Genomic DNA, 15648 nt, shown 5'->3' with positions numbered 1-15648 from the left:
TCAATATATATATATATATAACAACTCGGATACGAAGATAACCACACGTTTGTGTGGTGGAAAATAACTCAATTTGCGCAAGTTGGATCAGCATGCCAAAGGAGAATCTTTAATTCCGTATATACGGAGGAAGAACATGGAATGATTCACTGAAACATTCGAATGGACTTCACTGAACCAGAAGCCCGAAGCAATTCTTCTTCTATCCAATTTCACATTCCAAAGAATGGGAGGGGAGACATTTGGCAACTCCACTCCAGGATTAGCTGATAAGCATTAGGCAAAATAATTCAAAACTGCAATACGTGTCCACTTTGGGTGTAAGTGAGAGAATGACACAATCGCGGCAAAAGTTTGCAGTGTTATCAACCAGGTCACCCTGTTTCAAATGAAGACATTCCTTTATCAATATGTAGGTCAAAAGACTCTTGGGTAAAGGGAAACATAACTGACAACCAATTTGACTATAGCATAAAAAAAATCTATAAATAGTCAGGTCAATGTACAGTTTAACCCCCAAAAAATTGTTACAAAAGGTTTCTCAACTGATTCTGGTAGGTTTTAGTGTACTTTATGACATACTAAAAGTTTACCAAAGTATGACCCCCGGAAAAGTGTTTTTTTCAAGATGGCCTCCAAGATGGCTGCCGAAACCTTTTAATGATCATAACTCTAACTATCAACTCAAATTTGATGATCTTGGTGTCTATCCCTCGGATTTTGGGGGCAAAGAACACATTAAGATCATAAAAAATGATGTTGGCCTATTATGTAATACAAAAATCCAACCTTTGTCCATAGAATAAGTTTCAGAGCGTTCAGTTTTGAGTGTCATCCTCCTCCTCAGTATCGACCTCTTGAGTGTTGTTTGGATTGTCACAGTTTTCAGTTTGGCAAGGGCCACATGCAGCAGTGCAGGGGAGTCCATAGCGTCTGCAGCTGCATCGAGAGGATTTGCACACCCTCGAACAGTTGCAATGGATAATTTTCAAGAGTTCGTGAGGCGCAGCATTGTTTTGGGTCATAATTGGAATTAACTGATCATTTTCTTGTTTCCATCCCCATTCAGTGGGGTTCATTTCATTTGCCATCCCCATCCAGTTGGGTTCATTTCATTTTCCATCCCCATTCAGTTGGGTTCATTTCATTTGCCATCCCCATCCATACCATAATTTGAAAGTATACACGTTGGCTATGGAATCTTGTTGCAGGTGATGTTGGTGGAAGCCGTTCAGGAGTGACAAATGCTTGAGCAGTTGCCACTTTCTTGGTGAAAATGATATGGCGCAGTGATGATAGCGTATCATTCGACTTGCCACCAAAAAGATCAACCATCAGGTCTTTTCCAAGATCTGATATGTCCTCTTGAGATTTGTTTTGAAGGATGAATGCACTAGCACAGGACTTCATGACAGGATCAGATTTCACTAATTTTCGGAAGGCTGACTTTTTTCCGATGCCAAAAATCCTTGAAGTTGAATCACAGCCTGTACAAAGGCATGTACAAAGAGCAACTCATTGCACACATCGTCTCCCAAAGTGTCTTTCAACAGGTTAATGTTATACACTTTGTGTTCTTTTGACTGCATGTTTGCGTCAGAACGGAAGTAGATGATCTCATTGTCTGTTCTAGAGTAATGAAGGAGCAAGATCAGCAAATCTGTATCCTCACCAACCAACGTTGTGGTGCAATGACTGGATCGTTCAACAGTTGCCTTAACGATATCAACGTCGGCATCCCCTGGTGACTGAATGACATGGCATCCCCTTTTAGTTAGTGCTGTGCTGATTAGAGCAATCATGTCTGCCTTGTTTTGTCACGAGACAAAAGTCCTCCTTTTTGCCTGAAAACTCTGTTTCTGCAGTGAAACTAACAATAGGGTGCAGGTTTTGTCCTCGTCTCTGATGTGTGTTGTCTTTTATGGAGGGACCTTCACCATAGCCATCGAACACCACTGTCGTTCGTCCATAATGTCTCACAGTGAAGTCTGCATAAGACTCAGCTATTGCATTATATGAGTCGCCTTTCTTCCACGGTAAACGATGGAGCAAAGAGCCACCATCGAGCATGTAACAATCTGTTTTAGGAATAGAATACCATCTGTTATCCCTCAGACCGGCAAGCAGCAGCTTCTTCGCTCACTGCAGATCTGGATAAAATCACAAACTGGTCCAACACGTGGAACATGTCTTTCAATCCAGACAAATCTCACACTCTCACTATGTCTCTTCGAAAGGACCGTTTACAAAACCCCCCCATCCACTTTCTCAACAATCCTCTGGAAGAAGTCTTTTGTTTCAAGCTTCTGGGTCTCACTATCTGCCATGACCTTTCCTGGGAAAGTCACATTTCCAACCTCGCCTCAAAAGCCAGTCGCCGACTGGGAATCCTCCGTCGTGCTAAGTCCTTCCTCGGCCCTCTTGAGCTCCTGACCACTTACAAAGCTTTTGTCCGTAGCCTGATGAAGTACTGCTCTCCCCTCTGGGCTGGTGCTCCTGCCTCCCACCTTTCTCGGCTTCACGCTGTCGAAACCAGGGCATTTAAGATCATCGGCATCTCCCGCAATGAAGCTGAGTCTTTGGGCCTCTCACTCAATCACCGCAGGTTGGTCGGTGGTCTTTCTGTCTTCTACCGACTCCTCTCCAGCCTTGCCCCCCCTGCTCTCTCTCTGCGATTTGTCCCCACCACATTTCCACAGGGCGCTCAAGGTCCGCCAACAACCCCCTTCTGGTAAAACTACCAAAATCACGAATCACTGCTCATCTTCACTCTTTCATTCCTCTTTTTTCCCGCCTTTGGAATAAACTTCCTCACTCTATTCTTTCCCATTCTTCCCTCCAGGCTTTCAAAACAGCTGTTCACCACCACCTCTTATCTTCCCCCATCCAAATCCTCGATCTTTTCTACCCCCGATAATCCACCCAAGCCCACTTCCTTCATTTCTCCTGCTTTCCTTCCTGAAAGTCCCTGAAATGTCCATCTTCTCTTCGCCATGTTCCCCGTCCCATCCCCATCCCTCTCCCTTCCACAGTTCACCTAATGTGTCTGTTCCCCACTGTTTTGTCCCTTCCACTCCCGCCCCTCTTGTCTCATGCCTCCTTGCTGTGAGTTGTGTGTTAGCTCTCATACGAGCCTCGACCAAGGTATACAAAAAAAAAAAAATAGAGTTCATCACAGCCTCACTTGATAAGTCTGCAGCATGGTCTCGAATTGCCTGAGCAAGCTGAGGTTTGTCTGCTTTTCGAAGAATGTTCCTGACCTCAAAGAGGGCTGGAGGGTAGGGGCTTAGTTCATACGTCAAAACATCTTCAAGGGAAAGATATCCTGACCTTGACACCACAAGGAAACGCTGGAACAGAAGGGCAGGATCAATGGTACGTTCAGGAGCAATCTTCACAGCAGAGATATTTCCAAGGGTTTGGGCTCTGTCTTTCCGCTTGAATTTGAAAGTAAATGCCGACTTTCTGATTATATCTTCAATGATCTTGTTCCCAACCAATTCAAAGGCATGTACATTCACATCTGGCCCAGCCACTATCCCGTTGACAATGTTTCTCAGAGTATAATCAGATGTGAAGGGTGAGCAGGCTGCAAGCTTTATCCGAATTTTCTCGAGATCAGATGCATCTCTTTTGATGCGTGCCTCAGTTGAGTCTTTGTGTTGCGGACTTATAGTATAGGTCAGGTCTGTTAAATCCTGCATCGCACTGTTGTACTCGGATGTTACAGGTGCAGATAAGGTCCAAAGGTTTCGCATGTCCTCGGTCATCCCACTGCCGCGAGTTAGACCACCAGTGCTCTTTAAAGACCTCATCAACGTTTGTTCAATGACAAGATCACTACTAAGTCCTGCCCAGCACTGATTGCTCCTACAAACAACGTGAAAACCATCAAGGAACTTTCGATAAATGTCTGGGTGCTTTTCATCCAGGTTGCTCATTTGCTGCAGGTAGTAATGAGCAGATTGCAGGTAATTGAAGTGCCCAGCTGCAGCAAAGAGAGTTAGGCAATTGGACACTGCCTGCAAATGCATCAACCAAGACCCAGTATGATCCGCCTTGATCAACATTCTTGCCATGCCAACCATACGCTGATAATTATGCCACAACTGGCTGGTCTTTGAAGTCTGAGCAAGTTCAGATTTCTTCTTCTCCGTTACTATCTCGAGTTGGATCAAAACCTCAGAATAAGCAGCATCTCCAAGCGTCGTCTCTCCGCTAAGAAGGGAGGAGTACAATTCCTCGGCTTGATCCAGCAGTGTCTGAATCTCGGGATTGTCTTTGGCCATTTCCGTTATAAGCTGGCTCTGCAGGCACTTGTCAACAAGAAGATGGCCCCTCAACCCCCAAAACATTGGTACAAAAGGTTTCTCAACTGATGGCAGCACTGAAAATATGGAAAGTCACTGCAGCAAAAAATCTTAACTTACGCTATGTGATATAAAAATGGTTACAATGTGTTCATTTTTGACGCCATATTGGATTTTCATGTTACATAGTAGGCCAACATCATTTTTTATGATCTCAATGTGTTCTTTGCCCCCAAAAACCTAGGAATAGACACCAAGATCATCAAATTTGAGTTGATAGTTACAGAGTTATGATCATTAAAAGGTTTCGGCAGCCATCTTGGACGCCATCTTGAAAAAAAACACTTTTCCGGGGGTCATACATTGATAAACTTTTAGTATGTTATAAAGTACACTAAAACCTACCAGAATCGGTTGAGAAACCTTTTGGAGCAATTTTTTGGGAGTTGAGGGGGTATTTTCCATATATTGACCTGACTAAAAGTACCAGCAACAATTATAATTGAGAGTACATGAATATAATTATTTTTCTTCCACATCGAGATTGATATAAATGAGGGGAGGAGGTGGGATTAGCAAAGAGAATGACATGTTATGCTTAATGACCACGCACGCACGCACGCACACACACACGCGCGCACGCACGCACGCACGCACACGCACACAGAGTTTTCAGTACCCTGTGATTTTTGCCGAAACAAAGCAGACATCAAGAAAATGACCAAATACCAAGATCTCAAAAATGAAGTGAAAAAATCCTGGAAGTTGAAAAGATCTGAAATTGTACCATTAATCGTGCAGGGATTGTACCAGTAATGGTAATTGTACCACAAAATTGTACCAGTAATGTTGGATCAGCGGGAATGATGAAGAAGAACCTAAGAGATCTTAAAAACCATCCCCTGGGAATATTAGAACAAATTCAGAATAGTTGGAAGCTTGCTGGGATTCAGTGACTATCCTCAAGAGTCCTTGGAACAAGAGTTTGAGAACAAAACTTCACACCTTGGTCCATGATTCATGACCGCCCTTACTGAAACTGAAGTGGATACGTCGAGACCTCGGAGGACTCCGTTCCACCTTCTGAAACCTGCATATGGAGATAACGACCAACAACACACACATTGGTGCCAAGTTCCGTTATGGTAATACAGTTTATATTCTTACACACGAGCATAAAATACATAAAAACGACAAACACAAAGATTTACCTTCAAACAGAGTTCTTTGAAAGAGGAATTCAAGTGGAAAATTAGCAAATTTCAATTTAAAAATATATCAGAGCAGAACACAAAATGTCGATCTATGCCTTCACAGCTAAAACAAGCATGGCGAACACGAGGTCGATGGAACTATATATATATATATATATATATATATATATATATATATATATATATATATATATATATATATATATATATATATATATATATATATATATATATATATATGTATATATATATATATATGTATATATATATATATATATATATATATATATATATATATATATATATATATGTATATATATATATATATGTATATATATATATATATATATATATATATATATATATATATATATATATATATATATATATATATGTTGTGACGTCCACGGGACTTGACAGTCCCGCCAATGTAGAATGAGCCGAAACGATGGAGGCGGTTTATTTATTTATAACCCAAACATGGCTGTTCTAATCGCTCTACCGCACACGGGACGAGGAAGGTGGCACGAGTCGCTTTTCACTGAGTTGATGATGTTTATTTGTTTTTATTATTAACCAGAAATAACAAGACTCGGCAAGAAGAGAGATCCGGGGCGATTTGACGGGATGGTGTGGGATCGGGCGTGGGGAAAACATAGACAATTCCAATGAATATACAAACCTCAAACCCTCTAAGGCGCCAAGTACACACACACACACACACACACACACACACACACACACACACACACACACACACACACACACACACACACACACACACACACACACACACACACACACACACACACAAAACGTAGCTATTTCTGGTGGTCAGGCTGGACCGTGGTGTGGACGCAACTGTCCCTGGATTGGCGTCGGACAAGCTGGCCTTGCTCTCGTCAAGGGGGGCAGGAGAAACCGTGGTGCTGTCGACCTCCTGGTCCTGGTCCAAGTCCGCTCACAGCCACCAGGGAACCAGTTCTGGCGCCAAGTTGCGAGCAGGAGAAGGAGGCAGGTCCGCCCGCCGTTCGACCCCCTACTCCGAGTCAGCAGAACCCCAGAGCCAACCAAGGTGAGGCACGAGGCTCAGCAAGGCTCCAAGACACGATGAAAAACAGGATCGAATCCGCGCAACAACAAGCACGCTTCCAGCACAACAACCTCCACCCCCAAAAAACACGATCTTTTTGTCCCGATCTTCTTCCTCTTCCTTTTTCGACCCCGAACAGAACCTTTTTATCCTCCCGTCCTCGTCACTTCCAATCGAGCCGTTTATTGGCCCACCGCCGTCGCCTTCCGCCAATCGTGATCACGGGGCGGAGCCATCCGCAGCACTGTCCTGTGACATCACGGCCAGCCTCCAGAGAATACTAAAAGGGGTTTACGCAGACACACTTACCCTATCCCGTATCCCTATCTAATTACGTGACAATTATCATTTCCCCTTGAAGAAATGAACATTTACTAGACAACTTATCACCACTGAATTGCGACTTATTACATCGAGATCCTGGTAAACTCGAACAGCATGGCATACCTAATTAAACATCCTAATTACCCTTTGAATGCATACCCCCACCCCTCAAACGTAACACTGCCCCCTCCTCTGGTACCGCAGCTCCTGCAAGGTATATCACAGGCGCTACCGTACCAGCCTTAACACTTACTGATTCACACCTATTTAACCTAACGAAATAAAGTAGGAGGGGCAATGGGCAGCGAGTCACAGCTAACTTACCTATCCTGCTTAATGTACTTATGGCCTTATCCTCGCCTAAACAATCATTCGTTTTTTTTTTATTTTTTTTATTTTTTTATTTTATCACATGAGAGCACTGAGCGAAGTTGCACTGCATCCTCTGGATCATCGCTCTTGCCCAGCACTCTTCCAGTGATCTGGGGAGGGAAACAAAAGGTTCCACAAAAACACAACACTTATACTTTGCATTCCTACTCTAAGCCTTAACGACACTATTCACAGGATATTTACACTTGACCGCCTCCCCCAGTGGATGCTAATAGACCCAGCGTTACCTGGGGAGCCAATTTTCAAATTTGCTTGCCCCAAAATTATGCGGACATCATGCCCTTGCTGCACATGTCAAGTTGTGCGGGATCGAGTGGGACTCGTACATCTTCACAACACTCACACCATGGTCATCATCACATTTCTAGGTCATGGTCCTCATTTTAATCATGCAGGCTGAATCCCGTCATGGCCGTGGGGTGGGTTACCACAAGATGATGGGGGCATCTCAGGTGCAACCATGCCCACAGGTAAGCTTTAGTCCAACCCGGACGTTTCTCCGCCCCGCTCCCTTTGATTCCCTCCCCCCTGGTAGCCATCAGCTCTAACCCTGTACAACACACTGGAAGGGGTCTCACTGGCTCCTCTGGCCTTCCTGGGTCGCCAAGGTCCTACCCGCCTTGGTCGCCCAACCAGACCCTCTCCCAGTTGCCTCCAGACACTGTCACCATTAGCCACCAGGTGGTGAATCTCCTTGAAGGGGGTCGCAATTCACGCTCACCGTGAGCTTCAGAAATCCCTGTGGACAAGCACATCATCCCCACCCACAAAACCCACATGACTCGCCCACCCCATCGGCCTTACATGTGACACCTGCATTTCTAACACTTCGCCGACCATGACCTTCCCTGTTACCACACCATGTCCAATAAAAAATCAATGTGTGCACCATACATTTCACTTCTTAACTTAAAACAACTCACACAGCACTTCTCACCCGATCCACGCACCAGCCATTGGACAGCCACTTGTGCCCGCTTTGTTACCAATTACCCACTGTCCCAATTGTCACTCTAAAACCCAGCAGAACTTACAAACCCATGCCAATTTTCCAACAATTCATTTTTTTCCACCAAAGGAGGGCACTTCGCCACAATCTCAGCAGCCGAGCATGGCCGTATATGCTCAGCCCAATCTAGTCTTCCCGACCCCCGACAGTGATTTCCGGACCCGACCTATGAAAGGGCATCTCGGATAGACCTGGCGGTTCAGAAGGAGGATTCATCCTCTCCGGGCTTGAAAGTCTATTGGAGGGTCTCTCCATCGCCGGGTACCGGCAATATCGTTGCATGTGTCCTCTTCGCCCGCACCGGAAACAACTCCCCATAAAAGGCCCCCGTGAGTATCGGTGTAATGTCTCTTCCGGTTCCAGACCCCCTCGGCCATAATCAAATTGCTCTATTGGCTGGGCTGGACCCCGCCGCTTTGGCACACCAACTACCGAATTACCCCTTATCAAACTTGACAGTTTCTGGCAAATTTCCTGTAACATTTGGGTAATGCCAATTTCTTCCAGCCCCTCTCCTTGATCCTGAATCTCCGCCTGTCGGACCGTCACCGATGGCCTCTCTGGCACCCGACCCGGCCGCCTCCACGAGGCCAGCCTGGCTGCGCACTCAGCCGCTCGGTGAACGGTGGGTGGATCCTGTAACTCCACTAGCGCTCGGACCTCAGGGTCAGGAAGAGCAGCGAAAAATTTCTCGAGTGCCAGTCTGTCCCATGCCTCCACTGTAAGGTCCCGATACGCGATCCTGACTGATTGGTAAATGTCCTGTGCCAGCTCCTGCACTGTCTCACCCGGCTTTAATCTGCGGTGCTGGAGCTGGGCCTGCACCAGATAACAGTTTGCCGCGAACCCAAACCGACGGCTCAACGCCTCGCAAATGTGGGAGCTGGTCAACATCCCTCCGCGATCACGTTTAACACATCTGCGGCTGGTCCCCGCAACGTTGCCACCAAATTCCCTGTACGTTCCCGCTCATTCCACCCGTTTAGTCGGTAAATGCACTCAAATTGTGTCAGAAAAGCTTCAACGCTCCCTGACCCGTCGAAATTTACCAGGGGGATCACTTTTACGGTGGCCCGCTTCTCAGTTTCTCCCTTGTCCGAATCCAGCCCAGGGATCAAACACCCTTGTGGCTGCGTATCCAATTTCGGAGCCCACTGTGGCCAAAGATGTTTTGTGGTGAGGGTCTCATGGGTCAAGTTTGCCTCCTGTTCCAAACGTTGAATGGACTGATTCACCTCTTCCCGCAGGATCTTCTGGGCCCGCACAACCTCCTCCAAGGCTCCGTCGCGAGTTTGTAGCTGCTCCTCAACCAACCCGGACACTCTACTTACAAAAGACGGCTCGACCAGGCCTTTATCCAAGACTTCATCTTGGCTCATAATTTTATCTTGTTCGTCCAAACGAGCCTCCAATCCTTTTACCTCCTCCGCCAAATTCATCCCTTGCTTCCTCAGCTCTCCCCACTCTTCAACTTGCAGCTGCATATGAGCATCCACACAGGCACGATGACGTTCCAGGCTTTCATCCACTTTATCAACCCGAATGTTCGTTGCATCAATTTTATCTACCAATTTTTTTTGTATATTTTCTACCTTTGTTTCCTCCAATCTAGCCTCGAATTTACTTTGTATTTCTCCCAATTTAACATCCACACACTCCTGCATCTCAGTTTTCATTTTCTCCATCTTTTCCCCCAATTCATCCCTCATTAAATCAATCCGTGCACCCAACTGTTCCCCCATTACCCCCAATTGATCTGTCATTTCTGCCCTCTGTGTCACTAATTGATTTTCCATTTGTGCCGTCATTTCTGCCCTCTGTGTCACGAATTGATTTGCCATTTGTACCGTCATGTCCCCTATTAAACGTTCCAACAGTGTCTGGATTGTCATCGCACCGGTTTTCGGCGCTGCCGGCCCCGTTACAGGCGATGAAGCACGGTCCACGCTCGGAATGGGGGAGGTTCCAACCCTACCCCCGTCTCTCCCTCCTTCCCCCGACTCGCTGCCAGACACGTGGCCTTCCTCCTCAAACATCTGCACATCCGCCATGGTGCAGAAGTCCCGTTTGCCGCCAATTAAATTAAATTTAAAAAATCCCGCCAAAATTTTCCCGCGCTCGCGCGCTTTTCTATAGTGATTTTATATTCCAATTCGTGACGTCATTTTAATCTTGGTATATTCTCCCGATACCAAATATAATTTAGAGGGGTTCGAACATCCCACTCCTGACACCAATGTGACGTCCACGGGACTTGAACAGTCCCGCCAACGTAGAATGAGCCGAAACTATGGAGGCAGTTTATTTATTTATAACCCAAACATGGCGGTTCTAATCGCTCTACCGCAAACGGGACGAGGAAGGTGGCACGAGTCGCTTTTCACTGAGTTGATGATGTTTATTTGTTTTTATTATTAACCAGAAATAACAAGACTCGGCAAGAAGAGGGATCCGGGGCGATTCGACGGGATGGTGTGGGATCAGGCGTGGGGAAAACACAGACAATTCCAATGAATATACAAACCTCAAACCCTCGAAGGTGTCAAGTACACACACACACACACACACACACACACACACACACACACACACACACACACACACACACATACACACACACACATTACACACATTATTACACACACACACACACACACACATACACACAAAACGTAGCTATTTCTGGTGGTCAGGCTGGACCGTGGTGTGGACGCAACTGTCCCTGGATTGGCGTCGGACAAGCTGGCCTTGCTCTCGTCAAGGGGGGCAGGAGAAACCGTGGTGCTGTCGACCTCCTGGTCCTGGCCCAAGTCCGCTCACAGCCACCAGGGAACCAGTTCTGGCGCCAAGTTGCGAGCAGGAGAGGGAGGCAGGTCCGCCCGCCGTTCGACCCCGTACTCCGAGTCAGCAGAACCCCAGAGCCAACCAAGGTGAGGCACGAGGCTCAGCAAGGCTCCAAGACACGATGAAAAACAGGATCGAATCCGCGCAACAACAAACACACTTCCAGCACAACAACCTCCACCCCAAAAAAACACGATCTTTTTGTCCCGATCTTCTTCCTCTTCCTTTTTCGACCCCGAACAGAACCTTTTTATCCTCCCGTCCTCGTCACTTCCAATCGAGCCGTTTATTGGCCCACCGCCGTCGCCTTCCGCCAATCGTGATCACGGGGCGGAGCCATCCGCAGCACTGTCCTGTGACGTCACGGCCAGCCTCCAGAGAATACTAAAAGGGGTTTACGCAGACACACTTACCCTATCCCGTATCCCTATCTAATTACGTGACAATTATCATTTCCCCCTTGAAGAAATGAACATTTACTAGACAACTTATCACCACTGAATTGCGACTTATTACATCGAGATCCTGGTAAACTCGAACAGCATGGCATACCTAATTAAACATCCTAATTACCCTTTGAATGCATACCCCCCCCCCCTCAAACGTAACAATATATATATATATATATGTATATATATATATGTGTATGTATATATATATATATATATATATATATATATATATATATATATATATATATATGTCGATGTTGAACTGAGGGGTGGATTATAAAAGTAAATCGCACAAAAAGGTTAAACAAAGCAATTTCCTGTAAAAATATAATTGCACATTTTCAGCAGGTGTGAGGCACACGGCACCACAGGGCCCAACAAAGCCAGAAACGTATGTCCAGTCGATGTGTTCGATTGAAAGCATGGGTACTTTTACTGACATGACCAAACAACGAGCTCAGACAGTGCTCGCCAAATGGCTTAAGCACTCAAGTAAGCATTTCAATGAAACTGTCGGTAAGGAATGGCTGGCTTGGCAAGCGATGAGTAATCGCCGATCGCTCATATTAAACCGGATACGTCAAAATGTCAAATATGCCCGAATTGGACACATGAACACTTTTTTAGGCAGTCGGAACTGCTGCTAAGTTTAATTCTGGAGCTTAAATGTTGTAATTTGGCTTAGTTTAAGAGATTCTCGAGGTTATGGCATGTGTGGAAATGAAAAAAAATCCACAAACGCTGGTGTCTCCCAGCATTTTTAGGCATTGGAATATATCCAGCGATTTGTAGGTATGATGATCAGGCATTCGCCGACATGACTGAGGAAAAAATAAATAAACTTTATCCTCAATAAACCATTGCGACCTATTCCAAGTCGAGGCACCGTTGAGCTGGCTGAACAAAATGGCGAATTAAGACCCAAGCAAGTTAACTTAGATGCTCCTTAAGACCCCATAGAGAGCAAGGTGGCTGAGGATCTCCTGATGAAGGATATAATTAAATAAAGCTGTTAATTATCTTCAAAACGGGTGTTTTAATTAACCCAAACATCCAATTTTCACTCTTGCACTTCCTTGGAGTTTTCTTCGTATACATGCAAAGTTTCAGACTGCTCGGTTTTATCGTTTTGGAGTTATGGAGGAGACACACCGACACACACACACACACACACACACACACACACACACACACACACACACACACACACGCACGCACACTGAAACACACGCACACGCACGCACACTGAAACACACACACACTGAAATATTTCTATCGAGTCAACTATAGGTTTGGTTGCATGGTTTAAGTCGGAGTGGCATAAGAAATCAATGTTTAGGTATGCTGCATATCAAGAATAACATTCGTCTTTAACTATGATCATGTTAACTGGATTTAACAATATAACATATATTTTTGAGTTTTTTGTTTTTGTTTTTATTTGTTTACCTATTTTTTTGTCTGGCCATGTGATTGCCACATTGCGTCTGGGCTGGGCTGGTGTGGTGGCGAGGTGGATAGAGCCGCACTGTTCATACCATAGCGAGAACGAATTGTGCGAAATCAAAGCGGTTTTTGTTGCCTCCATGGCATGAACAGATGAGTGTTCATTGTATTTATTACCAGCACCACCGAAGGTGGATGGAGGTTGTGTTTTCTCGTCTGTCTTTCTGTCTTTGTTTGCTTGTCTGTGAGCAGCATATCTCAAAACTTTTGGATGGATTTTGATGAAACATGGTGGAGAGGCTGGGTACATGACAAGGACAAAATGATTAGATATTGATGAAGATCCAGATCCGAAATTTTCTTTTTTAAGTGATTCTTCACCCTTGAGTGATTCGGCTAAAAACTATAGATAGCACGATATTTCAAAAAGTTGTGGACGGGTTATGACAAAACGAGATGGATGAGTTGGTTAGGTGACTAGGACAAGCCAATTAGATTTAGGTTCATGTGCAGATCCAAATCCAGCTTATCAGTGGGATACAAAACGTAAACTGGTCAGCCTGACGGGAGGTATGTGCCATACCGAGTACCGTTATTGTTTGGTAACTGCTACTATGTGTTGCCAATACTGTGCTTTGCTTAAAACTATTAACAAATTCAATTGGCCAATGGTTGCAGAAGAACCCAAAAGTTGGTTTGAGGATTAACTCTTCGCACCATTATGCATGCAGTATAATGTTGCCAAGGCAGTTTCATTGGCGACGGTTATAATTCTGGTTGGGTCGCCACTCCGATGCGGAATACTCAACTGAATGGGCAGGGATTTTGGAATTTGTTCAGGGAACTGGCAACAGCTCTTCCATGCTTCGCAAAGACACCGTTGGGTCCTCAACATCCACTGACTCTTTCCAGCACACGGGATTCCCAGTTTATTGTCCATCAGATGGACGGCACACACATTTGTGAATCTCCCTGCCTGCAAGACACCAGGTTGACAGTTTATAGCTCTTTTGAGATTCAAACCCAGGCTAGACGGCTCAGAGGCAACCAGTCATGCCAATGTCCATGTCAGAAACATCCCTCCATTCCCAATGTTTCTAGATAACTCTAATTCCAGTTTAAACTTGTCTTCTGTTTCTATTACAGAGGTCCAGATTGTAAAACACAAAACATCAGCGACACATTCAAAGTTGTCGTTTGTTTAACTCTTGCTTATCCTGCCTCTTACTGTCTTATTTTTTTTATCATTATCCCCACACTTTTGGAGAAAAAAAATGGAGGGTGGGGGGGGGGGATGGATATTGTGATCTGCTCCTGCCTGTCCGTCTGTCATGCTGTCTCCTCTTAAACTGCTTAGCAGAAATTCACCAAACTTGGTAGTTATGATCACCACATGGAAAGAAGGTACACGAGCACTTTGGACTTTGGAACACTTTGGAGCACGAGCCCCCTGGGACGGAGTCAAAAGGTCAAACACCAAAATATGCAGTTACAGGCAAATTTTCAAAACATTTTTGAATGAAACTTTGTATATGCAATAAAGATTGGGGGACACATGAAATATGGAACGATATTTTGGATTTGACCGCCGTTTCATGCCTCCATGGGTGAGGCCTGAAGGGTCACGGCGGTGAAAACGGGCGAAATGTTTTGAACAGAATTTGATATTGGATCATTCCTGGTGGAACTTTTGCCATCTTTCATTGAACTTTGCTTGAGGTGGGAAGCGTACAGATTTGCGACGGCACGCCATCGACTTCGCTCTAGTCTATGTAGTTTTATTATTGTCCCACGTGCACCTGTTCTCTAAATTCCTTCTTCTTTGCTGCCCTTCTAACTTCCATCATTCATCTCTTCAACGAGCCTCAACCTCTTTTCACAAATGTGTGAGAATGTTAAAAAATATCTATAAAACAAACTTTTCCTGTTTTCTGCAGAATCAAATGCACAGGTTTCCACAAGTTCAAAGTGTGGAAAACACTTTTTTTTTTCAATCGGTAATGAATGGCTTGGACCTGAGCAGGGCTGAGCGGAACTTGGTACTGTCTTAACTTTTGTACAAAGTACTTTGATCTGTGTACTTTTGGCTGGGAGGCAAGTTGAATAAACAACAGTATCATGTCGGTTTGCTATCGGCGTGCAGAAAAATTTCTGGTTTGCTGGCTTGCCGTTCCAAAAAGGTGCCATTGTTGTGTTTCGGTTGAAAATGAGGTCTGTGACACTGTTGCCAATTTGAATTTTATTTGTTTGCCAACAACAGGATTTGATGATTTCCTAAAAAGCAATTGTATTTTTAAACTTCTTTTGGTAGGTTTTGAAAAAACACAAAAATGTGTTTGTTTTTTGCATTTGTCAGATAAGGAAATTGGGAAATGTCGATCGACTTTGATATTAACTACCAGAACATAAAGACGGAGAACTCAGCACGATGAACTCGTTACTCAAATGGGAATGCCAATGAGGGTGCTCCGAAATGTACCTTGTTCTTGCTTTTCTCATCGTATTAATGACGATCAGAATGATACAACTCAACACAACATGTTCTTGTTGAGGGTGCTGCTGG

At 44.8% G+C, this 15648-nt stretch overlaps 1 protein-coding gene across 1 annotated transcript in view; it reads left to right on the top strand.

The window, feature by feature from the left end:
• The window catches only part of LOC147020914 (anti-apoptotic protein NR13-like), a 50282-nt gene that overhangs the window by 18629 nt on the left and 16005 nt on the right, over positions 1–15648 (top strand). The gene's annotated exons all lie outside the window — the stretch shown is intronic.

The sequence above is a fragment of the Eptatretus burgeri genome, chromosome 8 (assembly GCF_056783735.1).
Source record: "Eptatretus burgeri isolate ZD-2024b chromosome 8, Ebu_testis_v1, whole genome shotgun sequence".
NCBI lineage: Eukaryota > Metazoa > Chordata > Myxini > Myxiniformes > Myxinidae > Eptatretus > Eptatretus burgeri.
This window is presented reverse-complemented; position numbering and strand designations above follow the sequence as displayed.